Source organism: Podarcis cretensis (genome assembly GCF_951804945.1).
Source record: "Podarcis cretensis genome assembly, chromosome: 13".
NCBI classification, from domain to species: Eukaryota; Metazoa; Chordata; class Lepidosauria; order Squamata; family Lacertidae; genus Podarcis; species Podarcis cretensis.
Genome location: NC_137182.1, coordinates 10,649,636 through 10,677,155, shown reverse-complemented (window position 1 = coordinate 10,677,155; position 27,520 = coordinate 10,649,636). Strand labels below are relative to the sequence as shown.

General features: G+C 42.9%; 1 gene segment (V, D, J or C); it reads right to left on the bottom strand.

Annotated features, from left to right (window-relative positions):
* Positions 1-202: 202 nt before the first annotated feature.
* LOC307200972 (Ig kappa chain V region Mem5-like) lies at positions 203-27,520 on the bottom strand. The segment is given in 4 exons: positions 27,405-27,520; positions 26,949-27,246; positions 4,906-4,943; positions 203-760 (listed from the first exon to the last, which is right to left on the bottom strand).

Here is a 27,520-nt window from a genome sequence, read left to right as displayed (position 1 = left end):
TTTAAGACCTTTTACCAACCACGCCTATGGTTTCCGTCATATTGATTCCTTATGGTTGATTCCTTATGCCTTAGGATCGATAGCAAGCAGCAACGTGCCCTCTCCCCTCAACCCACCGCCCCATCAAGTATTATAATTCATCTGATTTTGCTTGATTTCCATTGATTGCGACCTTGGAAACAAGAAGCGGAGGGAGACACCATGCTTTTCAAGATAATGCGTTTATTTCTGCATTTATATCATTTCCCAAGGTTAACGTGATATCAGTAAGAGAAAAAAGGACGTGGAAGAAGTTACAGACTGCAGAGAAAGGACATGCAATATGAGATATTTCCTACAGTCATAATACTAGAGGGATTTCTGGTATGGATGGTAAACAGGGGAATGACCATAAATGACCAGTAAAAGAAGAGCCTGCTTTATAGAGGGGCCTATCCGGAACACTCAGACCGCCTAAAACTCTTCACAAGAGGACTGGACAACGTTTTGTGCGTCACTTCACAACTGTATAGTTCGTTGGTGTTGAAATCTGATGTTGGGAGCGTCAGGGTGCTGCTCAGCTTATAGGTGTTGTCTGTATCTGACGCTGGGGAGCTGGTTTGGACGCCCTCAGTGACTGGAGTGCCGTCCACTTTCCAAGCCACGGCCAGGCTGCTTGGGTAGAACGTGCTGACCAGGCACACGGCAGTGGCTGAATCCGTTTTAAGTTGCTCCGGTGAAGGTGGGAAAATGATTGCCGATGGGGTGGAATCTTCTCTTCCTGCGTAAACAAACAAGAACATGGAATATTGCATCATTCAGGTGTACCACAGGGCCAGTGAAAGACCACAGTGCTAGTTCAAAACATTTTGCTGCAAATGGCGCCGCTGCCCAAAAAATTGTGAAGGTACCAAGTGCTTGAGGCAACGCAAATCCACAAGTTTCCCCTCTACTTCTTCACCCCCCCAATAAAGTAAGTGAAGTATTTGCTGCTGTTTCATGACACCCCCTAGTTGGCTACCTTGATCAGACCAGAAATGCAAATAGCATTCAGGCTCAGATTTGCCATCATCATCATCATCATCATCATCAATATTATTATTGCTTCCTCCACACCTTTAGCGTCTCCACCCCCATCATTCTACCCAAACCTGAGGTCCAGCTCCGAGGGCCTTCTGGTGGTTCCCTCACTGCGAGAAGCCAAGTTACAGGTAACCAGGCAGAGGGCCTTCTCGGTAGTGGCACCCGCCCTGTGGAACCCCCTCCCACCAGATGTCAAAGAGAACAACAACTACCAGACTTTTAGAAGACATCTGAAGGCAGCCCTGTTTAGGGAAGCTTTTAATGTTTGATGTATTACTGTATTTTAATATTTGGTTGGAAGCCACCCAGAGTGGCTGGGGAAGCCCAGCCAGATGGGTGGGGTAAAAAATTAATAAATAAATTATTATTATTATTATTATTATTATTATTATTATTATTATTAAGGAGCAGCCCAACATTCAGAAACTGATTGGAGGTATAATGCTTTTATTCTTGCTGATGATGTCTGCAGATTAAACAGTTGTTAAAGGTACAGAAAAGACTTCAAACTGCAACCCTACGTCCCCTTATCTGGAAGTAAACCCTGCTGAATTGAGAATGTCTCATTGCAATGCAAACATGGACACGGTTGTTCTGAAAACCATAGAAATTCAAAATCCTACAGTGTTCGTGACAGTGTTTGTACTGCAGGAAACTAAAATTTGGGCTCAGCAGACCCTCAGACAAGACACAGTGCAGAAAACTGATCTAAAGTTTGGCAGATGTCGTTATAAAAGAAATAGTTCAACACATTTTTAAAGTGAACGTTTTCCTAGTCGTATCTTTCAGTCTTTACTGAGTAAAGTTAAAACAGGAGAAAAGACTCCACGGGCCAGTATTCTTATCTGGGTGCTGCAAAGGGCATTAGAGCCCTGTCCTCTGGCTGGGACAGAGAATTTGAGCTCATGGAAAGCTGCAAAATTAGAAATATTCTGCATTACTTTGGCTTGGATAATTGGTGTGTGGTGCATTGTTATAAATTTGCCTACAGTGTAAGTGCAGATATTTCTTTACTTCTTCATACATGGTTCTTACATTTTATATCCTGTAAATGAAATGTGCTGTTTAAACCCTTCGCTAAGCACCAATACATGAATCACATAGGAGAGTTAACTTCTATATTCCATCATAAAACTTACGTTTTTACCATATTTTACATTGTTTCTCCTTTCTTGATTACTTCAGAAATGCCCAAGTAACTAACAATGGCCCAAACCAGTAAAATATGAAGTCCCCCTATTAATTTCAACGGCAAATAATTAAGCATGTGCTAAGCATACAGTGGGCTTAACATTGATCAGCTTGTGCTCTAAGTTTCGTAAAGGACATACATTTCATTTTACTTGCTGTAACTTATCTGTGCAAAGTATTGCACCATCAAATTGGTAGGGACAAAATAAATACTATATTCGCTTTGAAAATAGCCTTGAAATTTCACTCTTTTTCTTTCCCCCCCTAACTTTCCTTATTGCAGAATTCTGTCTCTGCTATAAATTAATAGCATCTTCAATCCCATCTTCAATAGCCTTCAATCTCTGTCTTTGACAGAGCGCATTGACAAAATGCCTGCTTATTATTATTTTTTTAGGTTCCTCTTGACTTATCTATAATAGAACAGATTTTGATTTATCAATGTATTTGTTGATCAATCAATACATTTGCACAGCACCATCAATATGCATGGTACGCCACAGCCAAAAGAAGGGGGAAAGGGTTTTGCTGTGCCATTTGGGAAAAGGTCCTCCAATTAGGGTAGTCTATAGAGCTATATCTATATCTGTTTCTAACATAGGTTTTTTCAGAACAGTCAGACTAAAATCCCTATGAAAATCAATGATAGAGTATTTCTAGCATCTTAGTTACAATGCTAGACTTAACTACAAATAGGATCTCACCTAGAAATACCTGTATTTTCAAATTAATGTATTCTCAAATTAATGAGTCCAGAAATCATCTGTTGTGTTCTTGCTACTTTATCAAGTGCATAAATCACTGTTCACTGCTCCGAAAGGATTCCTTTCCATTCATTCAGATGAATGTGTGCTATATTGATACCCAATGGTGCCATACAACCCAATCCTATGCAGGTTTAATTGAACCCCCGCCCCCAATAAGTTTACATATGATGGCAGGTTTGGTTCTATGCAGTCAAGCCAGGAGTTACCTAACTTTTATCACCCAGCCATCCATTGGGACTTAAGGGTAACAAAATATTCCAAATTGTGCCCATTTACATTGAAATAAATTCCCCTGAAATGAACTGGGCTGGTTTCCAAGTGCTTGATAGTGCAAAAAAAACCCCATTCCCTCCCCACTGTAATTTATTTCAAATAAAGTGCTTTCTATGAGGGTTACATGTTTTTATTAGCAACTGATGAATACCCAGTGTAAAAACCTGGTAAAGTGTAGAAAGGGGAATTTTGTTTCAACTGAATATTCAGTTCTTTTTTTCTGCACTTCTCTGTCTGTGATCTGGTTTCTTCAAATAGTTGTCAGCAATTAGCAGTTTTTTAAAACAGTAAGTCTGAATTGTTATTGGTTTGTCTAGAGGCAACCCAATTTAGCTTCTGGGACGACCCCCTACGTTCTGAAAACCTTTAAACTGTTTCTTTAAATTGGCTCTCCTTTGGAAATCACTTAGTTTATACCAAATTAAACCAGTTAGAGGTGTTATTCCCATCTTTACTGCAGCTTTGGCTAGAAATTCTGCTAGCATCAATTTCATGCAGAGCTCAAGACATTGTGGGGAAAGAGGCAGAGGTGACACAAGGGAACAATAAAATGCATACTCTTTTATCTCCCGTTTGGTCCCATTGCTGAGAGTGAATCGCAGCATTTTCCCGCACGCTGAAATTTTTTACTGACCACCCAGCAGAGCTCTTAGCAGCTTCAGTTAGGAAAAAAAATAGAATCCCAAACCCTACCTCAGTTTTCTGTCATAATCGTCCGTTCCCCAGCTTGTGTAGTTTTTCTCCCAATGCCCAGAAGCTTGCCAACACTCAACAAAAATGAAAATATAGATTTCCGACACACTGTACCCCAAAGCAACAGAGAGAGAAAACAGACTTACGCTTGATTTCTAAATGGGTCCCGCCACCAAAAGTGAACCACAGTGGTTTGCCATTGCTCATGCCCTCGGCAAAAACCCAAGTCCCTCCCAACTGTGGCCACTGAAGGGAAGATTTCAAAGTTTTTACAAGTAAGCAAAGCGGTTTCGCTCCTAGAAATCTGGAAACAAGGTACCAGTCTCACGACAAACTGAGTGCCTACAAAGTGGAACGTTAAGTGTAGTTGTTGAACAGAGAAAAAACGGCGTCTATTTTCTTCACTTAGGTGGCAGTCTTAAGCTCACCTAACTGGAAGAAAATGCCATTGAACTGAAAAGTAAACCCACAAAGGATTCCAAACACATCCCAGCAAAATCTGCACAATTAAAGCTGATTTGAAGCTGTTGCGAAACAATCCCCGTCCCACAAAAGATAGGGCCTTTTCCTGTAAGGTAAACGCACACATGACGCAACACTGTCTAAACTTACAATGGGTTTGACCACTTTTTGTCCTCAGCTCCTTGAAGGACTTACACGTTTTACCTGTTGCAACGTGCATTTTCAAATTACTGTGATGTCAGGTTGATACATCTGACTCCACAGGGATTTGCCCCACATGCTGACATTTTTCACTGCTTGAGCAACTCTAAATTCCACTGCAATACACTGTTATGCATTCCCCATAATGCGTAGAGGGTTCGCCTCACTGCTTTCCAACACTGATCAAAAATTACAGTAAAAACATAGACTTCCCACACTCAGCACCCCAAAGCAGCAGCGGAAAAATCAGACTTACGTTTCACTTCTAGCTTGGTCCCGGCACCGAAAGTGTAACACAATGCTTTAGCAAGACCTGCTCCCTTGACAAAAAGACCAAGTTTCTTTCAGCTGTGACCGCTGGAGGAAAGCTTTTTAAAAATGCTATGCAAACCAGAACTTAGAGTATTTGCTCCTTAGAGCATTGCAGAGCACCAAAAAATGAGGCACTAGGCACAGGTCCAGCTGAAGTGACTACAAGATGGTCTTGCCTTGTCTTTTGCGTGTCGAGGTCCCCTCAAAGGTAAAGGTAAAGGTACCCCTGCCCGTACGGGCCAGTCTTGCCAGACTCTGGGGTTGTGCGCCCATCTCACTTAAGAGGCCAGGGGCCAGCGCTGTCCGGAGACACTTCCAGGTCACGTGGCCAGCGTGACATCGCTGCTCTGGCCAGAGCCAGAGCCAGAGCCAGAGCCGCACACGGAAACGCCGTTTACCTTCCCGCTGGTAAGCGGTCCCTATTTATCTACTTGCACCCGGAGGTGCTTTCGAACTGCTAGGTTGGCAGGCGCTGGGACCGAGCAGCGGGAGCGCACCCCGCCGCAGGGATTCGAACCGCCGACCTTTCGATCGGCAAGCCCTAGGCGCTGAGGCTTTAACCCACAGCGCCACCTGCGTCCCAACAAGCCACCCCTAAATAATTCACAATTCACACATAATTTTTGTTTAAGGTTTTGGGCATACTTTTGGCCATAACTTTATTAAAATACATAAATGTGAGTGGTTGCTTAGGCATTGGTTCTGACTTTCTGTCCCCATCCAGGGACAGAACTGACTTCCAGATTCCAGTGAAAGCCAGTAAGGGAAAACGATATTGGGGGGAGCATGGAGCCGGGCACCAGACCCTCACCTCTCCCCGCATGCTCGCGGGGGTTTGCACGGCCCAAGCCCCATTCAAGGGTACGGACGAAAGAATGGCAAGCCCCTGGATTCCTTTAACGGAATTCCCTTTCTGCAGCAGCATTGGAGGGGCAGGCACCGCCAACCCTTACCCCTCCACCAACCAATTTTTAATCAATGCCTAACCGCAACCTTGGGACGTGGGTGGCTCTGGTGGCTCTGTGGGTTAAACCACAGAGCCTAGGACATGCCGATCAGAAGGTCGGCGGTTCGAATCCCCGCAGGATGGGGTGAGCTCCCGTTGCTCGGTCCCTGCTCCTGCCAACCTAGCAGTTCGAAAGCACGACAAAGTGCAAGTAGATAAATAGGTACCACTCTGGCGGGAAGGTAAATGGTGTTTCCGTGTGCTGCTCTGGTTCGCCAGAAGTGGCTTAGTCATGCTGGCCACATGACCCAGAAGCTGTACGCCGGCTCCCTCGGCTAGTAAAGTGAGATGAGCGCTGCAACCCCAGAGTCAGTCACGACTGGACCTAATGGTCAGGTCTCCCTTTACCTTTACTAACCGCAACCTTACAAGTTGTGACGATTTACTACGCAGTAGGCAAAAACCAAATGGCACCAGCCAATCAGCCAAATGGACAAAATTCCTACCAGGCGCCTCTGCCCCAAAAGCAGATGACCCCATCACACCCATAGCAAAGTCAACACAATAGCCCTAGATTAGGGAGGGTCATTGCTGCGTGACTTGATTTTATAACCTTTGGTCCATCCCCCTAAATGGCAACACCAAAATTTGCCCAGTAACCCAACTGCCCAATCACTGTGGATGGTCATCCATACTAACTCACCCAGCAACAGAGGGGTGGCCTGTCAGACCCCACCGCAACACGTGCTCTCCATGAAGGAGAACACGCTTTAACAAAGAAAAACATCTGTTTTCTCCACTTAGGCTACAAAACTAAACATGGCTATCTGGGAGAAATCTCACTGCAATTCATGGGATTTACTTCTGAATACACATGAATAGGACTGCACCTTGTTCTTTATTATGATGGCCAAAATTCTCATTAGGACTTTCCTACGTACATCCATGATAAAAGATTTTAAGAAATATGACGAGAATGGACTTTATTTTATTTTTTTGCCAAAGGTCAGAGAGGCTGTAAACTGCTATTGCTAAATACACTCTAAGCCTACCTTGGGTCCCCAGATTTGGTTGGACTACAACTCCCATCATTCCCATTCACTGGTCCAACTAGCTAGGGATGATGGGAGTTGTAGTCTAAGCACATTTGGGAGCAGACACCAAGTAGGCCCTAGATCTACCTAGGATTAAACCAAGGTTTAAACCTGAGGCACATGCAATTCTCCTCTTGCACATCTGCAAGGAAGAGATTGTAAGATTTCACTTCCATTTTTAATGAACTGCAGTATATTGTTATGTCTGAATCCTAAACTGTGGCTTGCCTAAACTATAGGAAAACAAGCCAACTTTATAAACCATGGTTTGCTGCTTTAATTTTGGTTTGCAGCAGCTAGACTGGTGACTGGGGGCGGCTGCCGAGAACACATAACACCGGTCTTGAAAGACCTATATTGGCTCCCAGTACGTTTCTGAGCACAATTCAAAATGTTGGTGCTGACCTTTAAAGCCCTAAACGGCCTCGGTCCAGTATACCTGAAGGAGCGTCTCCACCTCCATCGTTCTGCCCGGACACTGAGGTCCAGAGCTGAGGGCCTTCTGGTGGTTCCCTCATTGCGAGAAGCAAAGCTACAGGGAAGCAGGCAGAGGGTCTTCTTGGTGGTGGCACCCGCCCTGTGGAACGCCCTCCCATCAGATGTCAAAGAGATAAACAACTACCTGACATTTAGAAGACATCTGAAGGCAGCCCTGTTCAGGGACGTTTTTAATGTGTGACATTTTAATATATTTTCTATCTTTGTTGGAAGCCACCCAGAGTGGCTGGGGAAACCCAGCCAGATGGGTGGTGTACAAATAATAAATTATTATTATTATGAACCATAACTAAGACTCGCCACAGTTTGTCTGGTTTTGGATATAAAAGTGCAAATGCGATTAGTTAAAACGGAAGTCAAATTTTCCAATCCCTCCTCACAGCTATGCTGAAGGAGAGAGGATGGGGTGAGCTTATGAACTCAAGGCTTGTTCTTGGAATGCCAAACCAAAGTTTAACTTGCTACCCAAACTAGGCCTTTGTGAGTGTCTGACGTGTGTCTGTATGAGAGAGATGAGCCACTTCTCTTTTGCCTGAATGTCCCTGCATGGATTCATTTCATCAACAGCACATGACATAGCTGACTTCCTTTCATGATCTCATTCACCTTAGTCTTCAATTGTCTGTTATGGTTCTCGTGTGTGTGTGTGTGTGTGTGTGTGTGTGTGTGAGAGAGAGAGAGAGAGAGAGAGAGAGCAAGCTCCAGGATTATGTGGATTAAACTGAAATAAATGGATATAGGTTGGCACTGTAAATGTAATAATAATAATAATAATAATAATAATAATAATAATAATAATTTATACCCCGCTCATCTGGCTGAGTTTCCCCAGCCACTCTGGGCGGCTCCCAATCAAGTGTTAAAAACAGTACAGCGTTAAATATTAAAAACTTCCCTGAACAGGGCTGCCTTCAGATGTCTTTTAAAGATAGGACAGCTGCTTATTTCCTTCACATCTGAAGGGAGGGTGTTCCACAGGGTGGGCGCCACCACCGAGAAGGCCCTCTGTCTGGTTCCCTGTAACCTCACTTCTTACAATGAGGGAACCACCAGAAGGCCCTCGGCGCTGGAACTCAGTGTCCGGGCTGAATGATGGGGTTGGAGACGCTCCTTCAGGTATACTGGACCGAGGCCGTTTAGGGCTTTAAAGGTCAGCACCAACACTTTGAATTGTGCTCAGAAACGTACTGGGAGCCAATGCAGATCTCTCAGAACCGGTGTTATGTGGTCCCGGCGGCCACTCCCAGTCACCAGTCTAGCTGCCGCATTCTGGATTAGTTGCAGTTTCTGGGTCACCTTCAAAGGTAGCCCCACATAGAGCGCATTGCGGTAGTCCAAGCGGGAGATAACTAGAGCATGCACCACTCTGGCAAGACATTCCACAGGCGGGTAGGGTCTTAGTTCTTAGGGTCTTGTTCTGAGGCTTAGCTCACAGTTTTACGTTATCAACTTTGCAAGGGTTTTGAGTACTCTGCAACTGATTGTATCGCGAAGGAACGCTGAGAGTATTAGGCTGATTTATGTTGGCCTGATACCATCTAGGTATACTTCTTCGATTGAAGGAAACTTGCAAACATGCACAATAACTGTACACTTTGGAGTCATATAATGTTTTCCACTGGGTTTGGCCAACAGATGTAAAATTTCCAGAAAGACTCATGGCATGGAAGAAAATAGTCTTCCCTGAAAAATGCACACCAATGGCAGCGGGGGAAATAAAATATACACACTTTAAAATAATAATAATCTAAACTTACTTGGAGAATATGATATGTATCTTGTATGATTTACCTGTCTGGTACATTTGTATGGACATACAGAGAACTGTACTCTCAGGTAAGTCCGTATAAGGACACAGCCGTAGAATAAAAATGCATTAGTTTTATTAAAACAATATATTTAAATTCCCAGTATTAAATATAGTCTTGCAAGCTGCTACACCATAAGGTGCGAAATTAAGTATATATACCAAGTACATTTTCCCCTATTTTTCTTTCAGCTGGGAGGATAAACAGGGAAAGAAATCCTAAGAAATATACAATATGTATCCTGTAAGCTGCTCTCATTTTAATTTGAAATTCTCCAGTAGGGAGCCTGATTAGTTTGCAAATAGCTGTTTTTTATTGGTATCCCATCAAATTGTGAGTCTGAGGTCTGAGTAAATGTGCATATGATTGAGTTGGCTCTTTTTATTTTATTTATTTTTTTAAGCATGTGAATGTGCACGCCGTCTAAGGTGGCGATCCTTGGCGTGCAAACAGTGCCGTTATCAAAAGTTCACAAGCGTCCCTATTTTCACCAGTGAAATGTTTAAAAGCCATTGCAGTGCTGGAAGGTTGTTCAACTAATCTGTGCTTCATCAGCTTGCCATGTCATCCTGAGAAGTTATTGTTCAGAGAGTTTTGTGGTTCACTCATATGTGACAGAGCTAAGAGGAGTCTGCTGTTCTCTACCTGCCCCCTGCTTAACAAGCAAAAATAATAATAATTTTTTTTAAAAAAAAAAAGTTTAATTTTAACTGCATTTTCTGATTCCACCCCACCCCCACAGCTGTTCTCTTGAAAGACTTCTGGGCTATGCAAATAAGATACTGCTCTCTGCTCTCTATCTCTATACATTACAAGGACAAAGTACTGTATTTTCCCATGTATAAGACTATATTTCCCCCCCAAATTTTTTAAGTTTAACATTGGGGATAGTCTTATACACAGAATGTTTAAAATATTTATTTCTTAATTTTGCGCTCAAAAAAATAGGGGTCGTCTTATACACGGGGGCATCTTATACACGGAAAAATACGGTAGGTTACTTATTCCAAGTTCCTTACTTCCTTTAAGGTTTCAAAATGAGCTCGGCCAGTAAACTTAATAAGGAACTACTGTCACTATGTCCCTGTAGTCCACAATAAGAGGATCTCATATATCTTCTTTTGGGGGGAGATTGTCCCTTTTGAGATTCACAATTTTTGTTCTCAAAGAGAATATTTATTTTCCGTCATTGTATTGTGCAAAAGTGTTGGTTTTGCACAACGCTTTTTAAATCTCTGGGAGCCCTAGATGGGAAGTCAAGAACTAGGGGTGTTTTGTTTTGGGACACCCCAAATCAGACAGCCCCACTTGTGGGAGAATGCTTGGGAACATGCTAGCCCAATGTGTGAAAAAATAAAGAAGAGGATGAGATAGGGTTGTGGACCCCACAGAGTTTTGGCTCAGAATCACACCCAACCCCATGTTTGGGCACAAGACGTGGCCCAGGTCATGTGACCATGCCAATAATATAATATATAGAGAGAAATAAGCAATGGGAGGAATGAGCCATCTATGCCTCCCTTTTTAAAAATAATATTTTTATTCATTTTCCATTTTATAACATTTAATCACATCATCATTATTCACCGCTCTTAAGAGCATATTGATCCCCCTCCCTCCCACCTCATGGTTTTCAAAGTTAACCTCTATATCATAGCATTTGTGCATTTTCCAATTTACATTCTCTCATTTGATACATCAACATTTTAAATAAATATAGAAAGCTAAGTATAGTTAACATTACAAATCTTCTTACAACCCTGCCAGTGTTTTTAAATGTTTACAATGATCCTTCAAGTATTGTATAAATTTACTCCCGTCTTTTTGGAATGCTTGATCTCATTGGTTTTGGATTTTCTCGGTCAGCTTTGCCAATCTCGCAAAGTCCATCATCTTCATCTGCCACTCTTCTTTCGTTGGAATTTCTTGTTCCTTCCATTTTGGGGCTAAAAGAGTTCTTGTTGCAGTTGTTGCATACATAAACAGTTTCTTATCTCTAACTGATATCTCTTCACCCACAATACCCAGTAAGAATGTTCCTGGTTTTTTGACAAAAGTATTTTCAAATATTTTCTTTAACTCATTATATTTGTTATTGTTTAGTCATTTAGTCGTGTCCGACTCTTTATGACCCCATGGACCAGAGCACGCCAGGCACTCCTGTCTTCCACAGCATCCCGCAGTTTGGTCAAACTCATGCTGGTAGCTCCAAGAACACTGTCCAACCATCTCGTCCTCTGTCGTCCCCTTCTCCTTGTGCCCTCCATCTTTCCCAACATCAGGTCTTTTCCAGGGAATCTTCTCTTCTCACAAGGTGGCCAAAGTATTGGAGCCTCAGCTTCACGATCTGTCCTTCCCGTGAGCACTAAGGGCTAATTTCCTTCAGAATGGAGAGGTTTGATCTTCTTGCAGTCCATGGGACTCTCAAGAGTCTCCTCCAGCACCATAATTCAAAAGCATCAATTCTTCGGCGACCAGCCTTCTTTATGGTCCAGCTCTCACTTCCATACATCACTACTGGGAAAACCATCGCTTTAACTATACGGACCTTTGTTGGCAAGGTGATGTCTCTGCTTTTTAAGATTCTGTCTAGGTTTGTCATTGCTTTTCTCCCAAGAAGCAGCCGTCTTTTAATTTCGTGACTGCTGTCACCATCTGCAGTGATCATGGAGCCCAAGCTTTTCCTTAAGATGTCCCTACTTTCAACGGTCAATTGTTGGAGGGTTTGGACCTGAAGATGCCAGGCATCTAATCTGCAACCTTCTGACTGCAAAGCAGATGTTCTGCTACTAAGTGCTGCTGCAAAACACCGACTGCTGTCTCTTTTTGGTATCTGAGACTACTGAGCATGTTTTTGTACTGAAGCGTATCACTGTGTAAAGGTAAGCTTTGGCGATGTCCACAGTAATAGTCTGCTTCATCCTCGACGTGGACGCCGTTGATAGTGAACGAGAAGTCAGTGGTGCCGTAGCTGCCACTGAAGCGATCTGGGGTCCCTTCAAAACGGTTTGTAGCATCATAAATCAGTAGCTTGGGTTTCTGTCCTGATTTAAACTGATACAAGGCTGTATATTTAGTGACAGAAGAGGAAGCTTTGCACTGGATGGTGACTGTGTCCCCAGGACTTGCCTGTATAGAAGCTGGTGTCTGAGTAATGACAATCTGCCCCCTGGATTCTGGAAGGAAAGGAATAAAGCACACCGGTGAGTCCACAACATTTGCCTAAGAAACTCAGACAGAACAAGGAATGTAAGCTCTTTTTATATGCAATAACATCAGCAAGAATATTACTGGCCCAAAAATGGAAGCAAGAAGAATTACCGACGATTGAAGAATGGAGAATGAAGTTAATGGACTATGCAGAACTAGATAAACTAACAGGAAGGATTCGAAACCGGCGGGACCATAAATTCACGGAAGACTGGAGTAAATTTACGGACTACTTGAAAAGTATTTGTGAAGATCAGACGACGTTTGTAGGTTTGCAAAAAGTTTTGTGAGGAGTATTATTGGAAGTACAAAATTGTATTGCAAAAATGGAGAAGGGGAAGGATGATTTGTTAAGAGATGTAAAGGCAATATAAAGTTAAGAAATGCATAAGAAGTGGTTAAAATGGTGGATCATCAGAGGTGCTGATGGAAGTCTAAAAAGATTGTATAAGTGATAAGTTTTGTGGTACATTTTATTATTTATATGTCAAAATCAATATATATAGAGAGAGAGAGCGAGAGAGAGAGAGAGAGAGAGAGAGAGAGAGAGAGAGAGAGAGAGAAACCCGGACAGAACAACACCTCTCTTACCGTCCAAGAAACACAAGATGACCCAAATCAAAGGAATCTGTAACATGATGCTGCTGTTTATGAAACTCTTTCTCCTGTGTCCCAGATGGTTTCACCACCAGCCAGTCCAGCTTGGTAATGAAGGGGGTAACTGTGGAGGAGTTATTAAGTGTTCAGCATGGAAATCTATGCAAATGAAGAGAAGGGGTGCAAGGGATAAGTGTTGCTTCATGGTTGTGCTTCAAGGCAGTAAAAACACTTGTGGGTGAGGTTCCAGGTCACGAAGCAGAAGGAAGCTCAGCAAGATGTGCAGAAATCTGAAGGAGAACAATTCACGAGATTTTCTCCCATCCTGAATTGTAAGATACAGTGGTAGCTCAGGTTAAGTACTTAATTCACTCCGGAGGTCCGTACTTAACCTGAAACTGTTCTTAACCTGAAGCACCACTTTAGCTAATGATGCCTCCTGCAGCTGCTGCGCCGCTGGCACACAATTTCTGTTCTTATCCTGAGGTAAAATTCTAACCCGAGGTACTACTTCCAGGTTAGCGAAGTCTGTAACACGATTTCTGTTCTCATCCTGAAGCAAAGTTCTTAACCTGAGGTACTATTTCTGGGTTAGCGGAGTCTGTAACCTGAAGCGTATGTAACCTGAGGTACCACAGTAGTTTGATCTTTCCAAAAAAAGAGAAGATAATAATAGGAAGAGATTTTGTGCTCCAGTTTTCCGGGTGAAAAATATCCCATCTTCTGGCTCTCTGAATTAGAAATCAAGAGATAAACCCGAGTTCACTGAAGCAAACGTAAAAGAACAGCAGAACAGAGAAAAAATGCACTCTGCAACATAAAAGATAATATCTTTATACTGAAACACTTTTGGAGAAAATATTGGTTAGGATAGTAAACAGAAACCAAACTCAGATCTCAGGAAAGCCAACCAGCCCCAAACACCCAGGTACATTAACCCCTTAGTGGCTTTCTGCAGGATGGGTTTTAATGGGGAAAAGAGGATACAAAAATTGCAATTTGCCCCTCCAGGTGCCCCTGTGTTTGGGTTGAACACAGTTTCAAAATCCCATCCACGGCAGCAAAATTAAATGCACAGGAATTAGGCTGCAAAACCTTGTTTTGAACAAATCCAGCTATGAAGTAAGTTGGCTCTACCTTTCTTCTCCCTCTTCACAAAGGATCGGGCAAGAACTTGTAAAGTAAGTTTAAAAATGGTATTTACTTACTTTAGAATCATGCATTGGTTCACAGCAACAGTACCATGTCCCTAAAGCTAGAGCAAGCAGAGGGGGCACCACTTTGTGGTTCGCCTCATGTGCCAAAATGTCTTGGGCTGATATAACATTAAACTATGGGAGTTTTGTCAAGAGCTGGCGATATCATGCCACGTGGACCTGTGGCAATGGCTGATTGTCAGTTCGGAAACTGGCAACTGCTTTGCCACCCGCCAAAATGGCAACAGAAACGATGCCATATTCAGTTCATGGTTCCAGCTCACAAATCAGGAGAAACACCTGGGAGCCAATTAAGGTAAAGAGTTGTTTTACTATGCTTGCGATTTTTAATCGATTTTGCCAAAGCATTAAAAAGTTATAGGCATTTGTTGGTTTCCTCACTGCGCGCCCAGGCGCCCCCCCATCCGATGGACTGTCTTACACCACAAATAACAAAGCACGGCAAGTTCTATTTTGGGTCAAATCAGGCCACAACTTTATTGACTACAGATGTAAGAGGTTTGGCATAGGCATTAGGTAGACCGCACCCCTTCTGGCCCTCCGGCTGGAAGTACCTAATATGGGGTCAACTGGAAGAGAAGGAGTTCTTTACCTACATCAAAGAGTCGTAAGACTTCTGGGTTGTACTTGGAGAGTGTGGTGGCCCTATTGCCCACCTGGGCGTCCAGACAGAAGCATCTCACCTGGATCCCTTTAACGGGATATCCCAATTTCCAGAGAGGCAGGCAGAGACTACAACCTCCCCTCCCTCCAAAACTAGGCCTACCCAATGCCTAAACTGCCCCGAGTTGTTCCAGCTGCACCAATCTACCTGAGAAACTCAGCATGTAAGGAGGTTTGAGTTGGTTTCTCCAGCTCAGCCACATGGCTCTCACAAGGGAGAGGGGTTTGGTCAGGTGTGGGGAAAATGCAGAGGAATAGGCATGGTTGGAGAATGGAGAGAGCAGTGTGTGTGTGTGTGTGTGTGTGAGAGAGAGAGAGAGAGAGAGAGAGAGAGAGAGAGAGAGAGAGGGAGAGAACTGAAGAAACCATCTTTGATAGCCCTACAAAATGGCACTTCATTTATGAGCTTATGGGACTGTAGGAATTTTGTCCAAATGTGGCAATATGAAGCCATGGTGATGGTGGTTCTATTGCTTTTGCTTTTCTCTGTTTCCCTATTTTTCCTTCTTGAATTCAGTTTGCCAAACTTCTTCTCCACTTGGTGAAGCTTCACCCCCCCCCCTTTTAATCCTCATGAAAATTCACCAGACTTTTGTGCTAATTTCTCATTATAAATTGATTTTAGAATACAGTGGTACCTCTGGTTACATACTTAAATTGTTCTGGAGGTCCGTTCTTAACCTGAAACCGTTCTTAACCTGAGGTACCAATTTAGCTAATGGGGCCTCCTGCTGCTGCCGCGCTGCTGGCACACGATTTCTGTTCTCATCCTGAGGTAAAATTCTTAACCCAAGGTGCTACTTCCAGGTTAGCGGAGTCTGTAACCTGAAGTGTTTGTAACCCGAGGTGATTATAACCCGAGGCACCACTGTATAGCTTTGAATAATGTAATGCAATGTACGAAGACAGGAGTGCCTGGCATGCTCTGGTTCATGGGGTCACGAAGAGTCGGACACGACTAAACAACAACAACAGCAATGCAATGTACGTCATCCTCACATTTAATTCACACTTTCTCATAATACATGCACCTTTGTATACACCATGGGTAGGCAAACTAAGGCCAGAGGCCAGGCACCTTCTAAATCCGGCCCACAAATGGTCCAGGAATCAGCGTGTTCCTGGCGGAAATGACTGGCAGAATCCGAGACCAAGGTGAAGAGTTGGTGGAAGAAGATTGGAAAAAATTCAAAGTTTATTTACAGAATCATTGTAAAATTAAGGAATGTTAGAAGGTTGTTGGAATGAAGTAATGTGGTTTTAGCAGAAATGATATAAAGGATTAGGTTAAAATTGATTTATTAATTGGTGAAAGATGAGAAATACAATATATTAAGATAAATTATTAGGATAAAAACAAAGCTGGATAGGATTTGCTGAAACACCTAATTGAACTAGAATACAAAAAAAGGAGGTGTGAGGAGGTCAAGGAAATAAGCAAAGGAAAGAAAGCTATGTAAAGGTCTGATTTGTTCTTTTTTAATTGTTTGTGTGTATTTTTTATGTCTTTGTTATTTTTCTTTTTTATTGTTCTTTTTTGTAACTTTCAAAATCTGAATATATATATATATATATATATATATATATATATATATATATATAGGAATCAGCGTGTTCTTACATGAGTAGAATGTGTCCTTTTATTTAAAACACATTGCTGGGTTATTTGTGGGGCATAGGAATTTGTTCATTCCCCCCCCAAATGTAATGCAGCCCCCCACAAGGTCTGAGGGACAGTGGACCAGCCCCCTGCTGAAAAAGTTTGCTGACCCCTGGTATACATTTTTGGGATGGAGAACTGCAATGCAGAAATCATCTTTCGGCGTGAACTGAACCTAAACTCTTCCCCAACCCAACCTGTGACAATGGCTGGGCAACAGTTCAAAACCTGACAGCTGCTTTGCCACCTGCAAAGGTGGCGCGAAAATGCAGCAGTCTGAATCGTTTGTCACGGGGGATTCCTGTGACATGTGCTTGAAAGGTCAGCTGCAAACCTCAAGTGTACCAGCAATCTGGGTTTCCAGCCAGTTAGTAGGAAGTGTGTGTGTGTGTGTGTGTGTGTGTGTAATGGTTTTATTTTTTTGAAAGTGAAGTGATCATAGAATCATAGAATCATAGAGTTGGAAGAGACCACAAGGGCCATTGAGTCCAACCCCCTGCCAAGCAGGAAACGAGATACTTGCAACAATATACAAAGAACCTAAATAAACATCCTGCTGTTTCACAGGGACAGGACTAAAGCCAACCATCATCGCACGTCAGCGATGGGAGAGGATGGGGACTTCATCCCATGCCAATGAAGCAAATCTCATCAGTGGACTTCAATCAGTCCATGCACAGAAAAGGGATAATGATGATTTGGAAGCATTTCTGAAGTCTGAAGAGAACTTGAAGCCATGACCTCTTTCAACTCAGTCATATGGGATTGGTCTATTTCTGTACACGATGTGGCCCAGAATGCCAGGAGGAAACAGCGACCTAAAAACTTTGGGGAAGGAGAGTCTTCAGGTCAGGAGCCATCTCGGATTGAGCTGCTCCACAGACGTTGGTGTCCAGTTTTCTTTCTCCTGTTCCCTCACAGTGGTGGCTCTGGCTTGCCTCAGAGAAGCTGTCCTTCTGTTGGTTGACCTGGAGATGCCCATGACCCTCAGCCCAGTTCCCATCTCCATCCCACCTGCTCCCATTCTGCAAGCTGAAAGGTGGGTGCTGATGCAAGACACAAACTTCCATTTCTTCCTTCAGTCTTAGGCTGCTGGTTTTTGTACTGAAGTGTATCACTGTGGAGAGGAGTGCTGTAGTCTTGGCCACAGAAATAGTCTGCTTCATCTTCGACATGGACGCTGCTGATGGTGAATGAGAAGTCAGTGTTACTGTAGGTACCACTGAAGCGATCTGGGGTCCCATCAAAACGGCTCGTAGCATCATGAATAAGTAGCTTGGGTTTCTGTCCTGGTTTAAACTGATATAAGGCCATATCATCATCCATGGAAGAGGAAGCTTGGCACTGGATGGTGACTCTGTCTCCAGGACTTGCCTGTATGGAAGCTGGTGTTTGAGTGATGACAATCTGTCCCCTGGATCCTGGAAGGAGAGGAACAAAAAGCGCACTGTAAAATACACAACATTGGCCTGAGAAACTCAGGCAGAACCACACACCTCTTATGACTTACCCTCAAAGAAACTCAAGATGAGCCACATGAAACAAATCTGTAACATGATGATGCCTTTTATAAAACTTTTTCTCTGGTCTCTCAGATAATATTGCCACCAGGCAGCCCGGCTTCAGAATGACAGGGGTAAAACTGGGAGAGTTATCAAGTGCCAGGGATGGAAATATATGCAAAATGAATAGTGGTGTTGCAAGGGGTGACTGTCACTTCTTGCGAGGATTGTGTTTCAAAGCAGAAACGCCACCTGTGGTGGAAGTTCCAGCTCATGGAGCAGGAGGAACCCAAGCAGCCAATTAATGCAAAGATTTGCTCTCTCAAATTAACAAATAGTTCAGTCATTCCAGAAAGTAAATATTACATAGTTATTGTTTTCAGCTCCTGTTTCTGCCTAAATAATTTCCTGTTTTCTGACCTTTTAAATTATAAAGGCAATCCAAGTTTATTTATGATTCAAATCTGAATCATTTACGAATCAATTTTAGGTTCCTTGTTTCTTGCTGGGAGAGTACAAAATGGTGGTTTGTCCCACACAGATGATGAGGAAGAGTCTTCGATCTCCATGTTCATGCTCCCACAATTATTTTAAATTATCCACAGGGTGTGTTTCAGAGTATAACAGCATCTTATATATCTTATCACTGCCCTAAAAGGAAAGGAAAAACTGGACGCTTTCTTTGCCATAAGGTGTTGTTTATTTCATATGCCAATAACAATGATAAAACAATTCAGAAATCACTGGCAAACTTCATTAATCTGGCATTCATAAAATTGATCACTACTCCTTCCATGACGACGTACATTTTTCCTCCCTTGAAATGTCATTTTCAGCCTCGATCGCCTGTATTTCATCCTGATCTCATAAACATGTATGTAAAAATAGAGGGGGCAGAGTGAAAAAGTAGAAGAAAAAGAGACATTCATCACAAGTTTTTCATATTATGGTACCTTTGTATGTTGGGGTTATTTTCTACTGTTCTCGTGTGCTTTGTGCACAACAAAATCCAATAAACATTATTCAAAAATATATTATATATCCAAGGCCTTAGTGTGGCCTCTACTTGAAATAGCCAAAGCCTCCAAACTTGATAATTTTCTGGCAGGTTTGCCATATGTCTGGAATTTCCTGGACATACCCAGGATTCATCTATCGGGAATAGCATCCAGGTGGAAATTGTGGAATGTCTGGGTGTATGGCAACCCATATCGGAATCGATGGTTTTGGCAATTTATGGGGGCGTGGGGGAAATAGCTGTAAAATGTATTTTATTTTGCTCAACAACTTTGAGGTAATGATGTACAAGATTGGTGAAAATTGAAACCCTTTGTTTGAAATTTTATACAGTAAATACCACTGCCAGAAACATCAGGCGAGGTTGCAGTTTTGCGAAACAATTCAACTGTAACCTATTGTGTTGCAATAAACGTTGGACTCCTAACTCCTCAAGTTTCTGGGTTTTTATTGGCATAAACTCAGGAGATAAGCCATTTTTGGCTTACAACACTCCGAGCTTATACAGTTTCTTTGTTATGTCAATGGGCAGTCTGTTAGACACCTTATTTACATATCTAAAGAGTCGGTTGAGTGTGGATGTGTTGCCATAGAGAGAATCGCCAATGGTGCTTCCATAAGGAGGAAATGGGCTTGGCCTCTCCATCACCTGCCTGGAGGCCACTTCATCCTAGAAATGAGGTTTGTTAAGTTGTGGGTGAACATATCAGATGACACAGCGATTCTCCAAACAGCTCTTGTTTATTCACAGGTCAGAACAGAACTGAACTGAAGGGTTTAGCCAGCCTGCTTATATAGAGCTCCAGTAGACCGTAACTGTAACAACTTTCTGTAACTATCCAATCACTGAACATCACTTTCGATCCCTTATTTGCATATGTGGACCTGAACTATCTACAGTATCCCCCTGCTGGTCCAGGGTGAGAACTTCAGTACATAACAAGGTTCTCTGTAAAACCATGTACTGTGAGAGGTTTGGGTGCGAGTTTGTGGGCGCAAGTCACCTATGATTCTTGGATTTAGCCAAAGTTAGAATGAATTAAGGTTTGACTAAACTGTGCCAAGCATAGAAACCCCTGGATCCATCTTATGCTAATGAGTCAGGCCAGCTTGGTAGAGCTAGCTGAGTGTGGGTCATTGGAGGAACAAAGGCTACTGAAGGAACATCCATCAAAAAAGCTATCAAGAGGGTGAAGACTGACAGGCAAGGAGGGGTGAGGCCTCCTCCTCCAGCTGTGTGTTAGTGGGCAGGGCCAAGAAAGGTTTGGGATTTCAGTTTTGGACAACGTAGGCTGGGAAGAGTTAGTTTTTATAGTGTTAGCAAGTAGAAGGTAGAGGAAGAAAACACTATTTGGGCTGGCTGGGACAAAGACACAGAGACCATGGCTCATTGCGTGGACAGGCGGAGTCCCCCAAACCCTGGGGGCCCCCCATGTGGAATAACAACTCAAGACAACGTGCTATGAGATTAAATTGGCCACAACTTTATTATATTTCAGATGTGGGTAGACCTTGGCTCAGGCACTGGGCGTTATCCCTCCCTGGGGATCTAGGGAACATCAGGGTTATCCAGTGTGTGTGTGTGTGGGGATAGGCCAGCTCTGGAGAACATATGTTCAAGCAGAGATAGCTGCCCCCGTTACACCGCCGTCGCAGTGGAGAGCAATGACGACCTCTCGGCGTACGGTCAAAGCCTCCCCTCAGAAACCCCTTTAACGGGGAACACTGGTATCGCCGCTGCAAAGAGGAAGGGGGCGTGGGTCACCGCTGCACGCCCCCTCCCCCCATTCAGGAAGATAGCCTAAAGGATTCCACCCAAGGCCTGATACCGCCAAAGTTGTGACATTTTGCTACGAGAAAGGCAAAAACAGCCAATGCAGGATAATTCCTTTCCGGCCCTTCAATAGCGACCTTGACGTAGCAGCGCCCGCATACCTGTGAAGAAAAGGTTAACCTGCAAAATAAGACATTAACTGAGGGTGCGTAGGGCGGGAGAAGCTCTGGAGCCAAGTGAGGATTCCCAGGTAAGATCCTCCCTCTATTGTCTGGGCAGGTAATTCCTCCCCTACCTGGCCTGGTCTCCTTGGCAACGCTTCCCCCAGGTGGGATTGGACAACTGACTGAGGTAGACGGAGACCTCCAGGTATCCCACCTGAGGGAAGGCGAAGCCAAGCCTAGGCTGATGGAGCCGCACTGGGTCCAAACTTCTTCTCCAACTGGTGAAGCTTTTTTCCCCTTTTAATCCTCATGAAAATTCACCAGACTTTTGTGCTAATTTCTCATTATAAATTGATTTTAGAATACAGTGGTACCTCTGGTTACATACTTAAATTGTTCTGGAGGTCCGTTCTTAACCTGAAACTGTTCTTAACCTGAGGTACCAATTTAGCTAATGGGGCCTCCGGCTGCTGCCGCGCTGCTGGCACGCGATTTCTGTTCTCATCCTGAGGTAAAATTCTTAACCCAAGGTGCTACTTCCAGGTTAGCGGAGTCTGTAACCTGAAGTGTTTGTAACCCGAGGTGATTATAACCCGAGGCACCACTGTATAGCTTTGAATAATGTAATGCAATGTACGAAGACAGGAGTGCCTGGCATGCTCTGGTTCATGGGGTCACGAAGAGTCGGACACGACTAAACAACAACAACAGCAATGCAATGTACGTCATCCTCACATTTAATTCACACTTTCTTATAATACATGCACCTTTGTATACACCATGGGTAGGCAAACTAAGGCCAGAGGCCAGGCACCTTCTAAATCCGGCCCACAAACGGTCCAGGAATCAGCGTGTTCCTGGCGGAAATGACTGGCAGAATCCAATACCAAGCTGAAGAGTTGGTGGAAGAAGATTGGAAAAAATTCAAAGTTTATTTGCAGAATCATTGTAAAATTAAGGAATGTTAGAAGGTTGTTGGAATGAAGTAATGTGGTTTTAGCAGAAATGATATAAAGGATTAGGTTAAAATGGATTTATTAATTGGTGAAAGATGAGAAATACAATATATTAAGATAAATTACTAGGATAAAAACAAAGCTGGAAAGGATTTGCTGAAACACCTAATTGAACTAGAATACAAAAAAAGGAGGTGTGAGGAGGTCAAGGAAATAAGCAAAGGAAAGAAAGCTATGTAAAGGTCTGATTTGTTCTTTTTTAATTGTTTGTGTGTATTTTATATGTCTTTGTTATTTTTCTTTTTTTATTGTTCTTTTTTGTAACTTTCAAAATCTGAATATATATATATATATATATATATATATATATATATAGGAATCAGCGTGTTCTTACATGAGTAGAATGTGTCCTTTTATTTAAAACACATTGCTGGGTTATTTGTGGGGCATAGGAATTTGTTCATTTCCCCCCAAAAAATGTAATCCAGCCCCCCACAAGGTCTGAGGGATAGTGGACCGGCCCCCTGCTGAGAAAGTTTGCTGACCCCTGGTATACATTTTTGGGATGGAGAACTGCAATGCAGAAATCATCTTTCGGCGTGAACTGAACCTAAACTCTTCCCCAACCCAACCTGTGACAATGGCTGGGCAACAGTTCAAAACCTGACAGCTGCTTTGCCACCCGCAAAGGCGGCGCGAAAATGCAGCAGTCTGAATCGTTTGTCACGGGGGATTCCTGTGACATGTGCTTGAAAGGTCAGCTGCAAACCTCAAGTGTACCAGCAATCTGGGTTTCCAGCCAGTTAGTAGGAAGTGTGTGTGTGTGTGTGTGTGTGTGTGTGTGTGTGTGTGTGTAATGGTTTTATTTTTTTGAAAGTGAAGTGATCATAGAATCATAGAGTTGGAAGAGACCACAAGGGCCATTGAGTCCAACCCCCTGCCAAGCAGGAAACGAGATACTTGCAACAATATACAAAGAACCTAAATAAACATCCTGCTGTTTCACAGGGACAGGACTAAAGCCAACCATCATCGCACATCAGCGATGGGAGAGGATGGGGACTTCATCCCATGCCAATGAAGCAAATCTCATCAGTGGACTTCAATCAGTCCATGCACAAAAAAGGGATAATGATGATTTGGAAGCATTTCTGAAGTCTGAAGAGAACTTGAAGCCATGACCTCTTTCAACTCAGTTGTATGGGATTGGTCTATTTCTGTACACGATGTGGCCCAGAATGCCAGGAGGAAATAGCGACCTAAAAACTTTGGGGAAGGAGAGTCTTCAGGTCAGGAGCCATCTCGGATTGAGCTGCTCCACAGACGTTGGTGTCCAGTTTTCTTTCTCCTGTTCCCTCACAGTGGTGGCTCTGGCTTGCCTCAGAGAAGCTGCCCTTCTGTTGGTTGACCTGGAGATGCCCATGACCCTCAGCCCAGTTCCCATCTCCATCCCACCTGCTCCCATTCTGCAAGCTGAAAGGTGGGTGCTGATGCAAGACACAAACTTATTAGGCTGCCGAGCTGGTTTTTGTACTGAAGTGTATCACTGTGGAGAGGAAAGCTGTAGCCTTGGCCACAGAAATAGTCTGCTTCATCCTCGACATGGACGGTGCTGATGGTGAAGGAGAAGTCAGTGTTACTGTAGGTACCACTGAAGCGATCTGGGGTCCCATCAAAACGGCTCGCAGAATCATAAATAAGAAGCTTGGGTTTCTGTCCTGGTTTAAACTGATATAAGGCCATATCATCACTCATGGAAGAGGAAGCTTGGCACTGGATGGTGACTCTGTCTCCAGGACTTGCCTGTATGGAAGCTGGTGTTTGAGTGATGACAATCTGTCCCCTGGATCCTGGAAGGAGAGGAACAAAAAGCGCACTGTAAAATACACAACATTGGCCTGAGAAACTCAGGCAGAACCACACACCTCTTATGACTTACCCTCAAAGAAACTCAAGATGAGCCACATGAAACAAATCTGTAACATGATGATGCCTTTTATAAAACTTTTTCTCTGGTCTCTCAGATAATATTGCCACCAGGCAGCCCGGCTTCAGAATGACAGGGGTAAAACTGGGAGAGTTATCAAGTGCCAGGGATGGAAATATATGCAAAATGAATAGTGGTGTTGCAAGGGGTGACTGTCACTTCTTGCGAGGATTGTGTTTCAAAGCAGAAACGCCACCTGTGGTGGAAGTTCCAGCTCATGGAGCAGGAGGAACCCAAGCAGCCAATTTAAGCAAAGATTTGCTCTCTCAAATTAACAAATAGTTCAGTCATTCCAGAAAGTAAATATTACATAGTTATTGTTTTCAGCTCCTGTTTCTGCCTAAATAATTTCCTGTTTTCTGACCTTTTAAATTATAAAGGCAATCCAAGTTTATTTATGATTCAAATCTGAATCATTTACGAATCAATTTTAGGTTCCTTGTTTCTTGCTGGGAGAGAACAAAATGGTGGTTTGTCCCACACAGATGATGAGGTAGAGTCTTCTATCTCCATGTTCATGCTCCCACAATTATTTTAAATTATCCACAGGGTGTGTTTCAGAATATAACAGCATCTTATATATCTTATCACTGCCCTAAAAGGAAAGGAAAAACTGGATGCTTTCTTTGCCATAAGATGTTGTTTATTTCATATGCCAATAACAATGATAAAACAATTCAGAAATCACTGGCAAACTTCATTAATCTGACAATCATAAAATTGATCACTACTCCTTCCTCCATGACGACGTACATTTTTCCTCCCTTGAAATGTCATTTTCAGCCTCGATCGCCTGTATTTCATCCTGATCTCATAAACATGTATGTAAAAATAGAGGGGGCAGAGTGAAAAATTAGAAGAAAAAGAGACATTCATCCTAAGTTTTTCATATTATGGTACCTTTGTATGTTGGGGTTATTTTCTACTGTTCTCATGTGCTTTGTGCACAACAAAATCCAATAAACATTATTCAAAAATATATTATATATCCAAGGCCTTAGTGTGACCTCTACTTGAAATAGCCAAAGCCTCCAAACTTGATAATTTTCTGGCAGGTTTGCCATATGTCTGGAATTTCCTGGACATACCCAGGATTCAGCTATCGGGAATAGCATCCAGGTGGAAATTGTGGAATGTCTGGGTGTATGGCAACCCATATCGGAATCGATGGTTTTGGCAATTTATGGGGGCGTGGGGGAAATAGCTGTAAAATGTATTTTATTTTGCTCAACAACTTTGAGGTAATGATGTACAAGATTGGTGAAAATTGAAACCCTTTGTTTGAAATTTTATACAGTAAATACCACTGCCAGAAACATCAGGCGAGGTTGCAGTTTTGCGAAACAATTCAACTGTAAACTATTGCGTTGCAATAAACGTTGGACTCCTAACTCCTCAAGTTTCTGGGTTTTTATTGGCATAAACTCAGGAGATAAGCCATTTTTGGCTTACAACACTCCGAGCTTATACAGTTTCTTTGTTATGTCAATGGGCAGTCTGTTAGACACCTTATTTACATATCTAAAGAGTCGGTTGAGTGTGGATGTGTTGCCATAGAGAGAATCGCCAATGGTGCTTCCATAAGGAGGAAATGGGCTTGGCCTCCCCATCACCTGCCTGGAGGCCACTTCATCCTAGAAATGAGGTTTGTTAAGTTGTGGGTGAACATATCAGATGACACAGCAATTCTCCAAACAGCTCTTGTTTATTCACAGGTCAGAACAGAACTGAACTGAAGGGTTTAGCCAGCCTGCTTATATAGAGCTCCAGTAGAACGTAACTGTAACAACTTTCTGTAACTATCCAATCACTGAACATCACTTTCGATCCCTTATTTGCATATGTGGACCTGAACTATCTACAGTATCCCCCTGCTGGTCCAGGGTGAGAACTTCAGTACATAACAAGGTTCTCTGTAAAACCATGTACTGTGAGAGGTTTGGGTGCGAGTTTGTGGGCGCAAGTCACCTATGATTCTTGGATTTAGCCAAAGTTAGAATGAATTAAGGTTTGACTAAACTGTGCCAAGCATAGAAACCCCTCGATCCATGTTATGCTAATGAGTCAGGCCAGCTTGGCAGAGCTAGCTGAGTAGTGCCTCATGTGTTCAAAAGATAACACACGTCTGGGTAACGCATGCCTGAGATCCCTGGCATCTCGCACCTCTCATGGATATTGAGATGGTATGTATCAATGTCATAACAGCACAGCATTCCTGTTTGACCTTCATTCCAAGGAAACCAAACCCAGAAGTTAGCGCTGACACTCCTGGAGCCTCTCTCTGCTCAGAGATTGGGGTGAAAGCAACACATGCTTGAAACTGAGCTGGACAATTAACTTTTTAAAAATAAAAATAAAAATGCATGTGCTCATATGTACATGCTCTCTCTCTTTCTTTCATAACATTTTATTAATTTCCCAACAATAATAAGAATAAAACAAACAGCAATAAAAAACAAAACAGATTGACTTCCTTGGTTCCATTGTGTTATCAATGTACTACATGTCCATTGTAAAGTTTTAACCATTTGAATCATAATAAAATTACAAGTAATCTTAAAACCCTGCCAATGTATTAACCTGGGTACATTGCTTCATGTGTGCATGCTCTCAGGCAGCGATGCTTGGTGTGAGAACAGTGCTCTTCTCAAAAGTTCACAAATGCCCTGTGAAATGTTTTAAGGTAGAACGGGGGGGAGGGGGGTGTTCAAGTGATTCATGCCTCATTGGCTGCCAGGACATCTGGAGAAGTTACTGTTCAGAGAGTTTTGTGGTTCATTCACACGCGACAGAGCTAAGAAGAGCCTACCTGCCCCCTGCTTAACAAGTGGCCGATATATCAGATGCAAGCTTCTGAGGAAGGGTTTATGTATTGCTTTGAATCACTGTGGAGAGGAATGCGGTCGCTTTGCTGACAGTAATAATCTCCAGTATCATTAGCTTCGAAGTTACTAATGGTGAAAGTGAAATCTGTATCATAGCCACTGCTGCTAAACCGATCTGGAACCCCACTTTGGCGTTTATGCCCATCGGCGATGAGGAGTTTTGGGGGTTGTCCTGGTTTCTGCTGGTACCAGTTGATATCATCATCGATGTTGAGAACGGTCTGACATTTAATTGTAACCATATCTCCAATGGATAAGGAGAGTGATTCTGGAGACTGAGTCAGCACCACAATGTCCCCTCTGGCATCTAGATATAGGGAGAAAAATCTATATGACTCCTCACATGGTAACAGTTAGCACTGGAATAGTCTTTCAGAGAAATCAAGACCAACAAGAAATCTTTGGCAAATATCAAATACCAGATTCATTAAAAATAATCAAATCCGTTTCAACTGTTCCTCTTACCTTGGATCCAGAAAAAGAGACTTATGGGGAAAAGCATTAAAACCCGCATGGTGTTCACTGCCTAGCCTTCAAGGTCCTTGCCAATGAAGCCCCAGAATGGCACCCAAGGATTTATT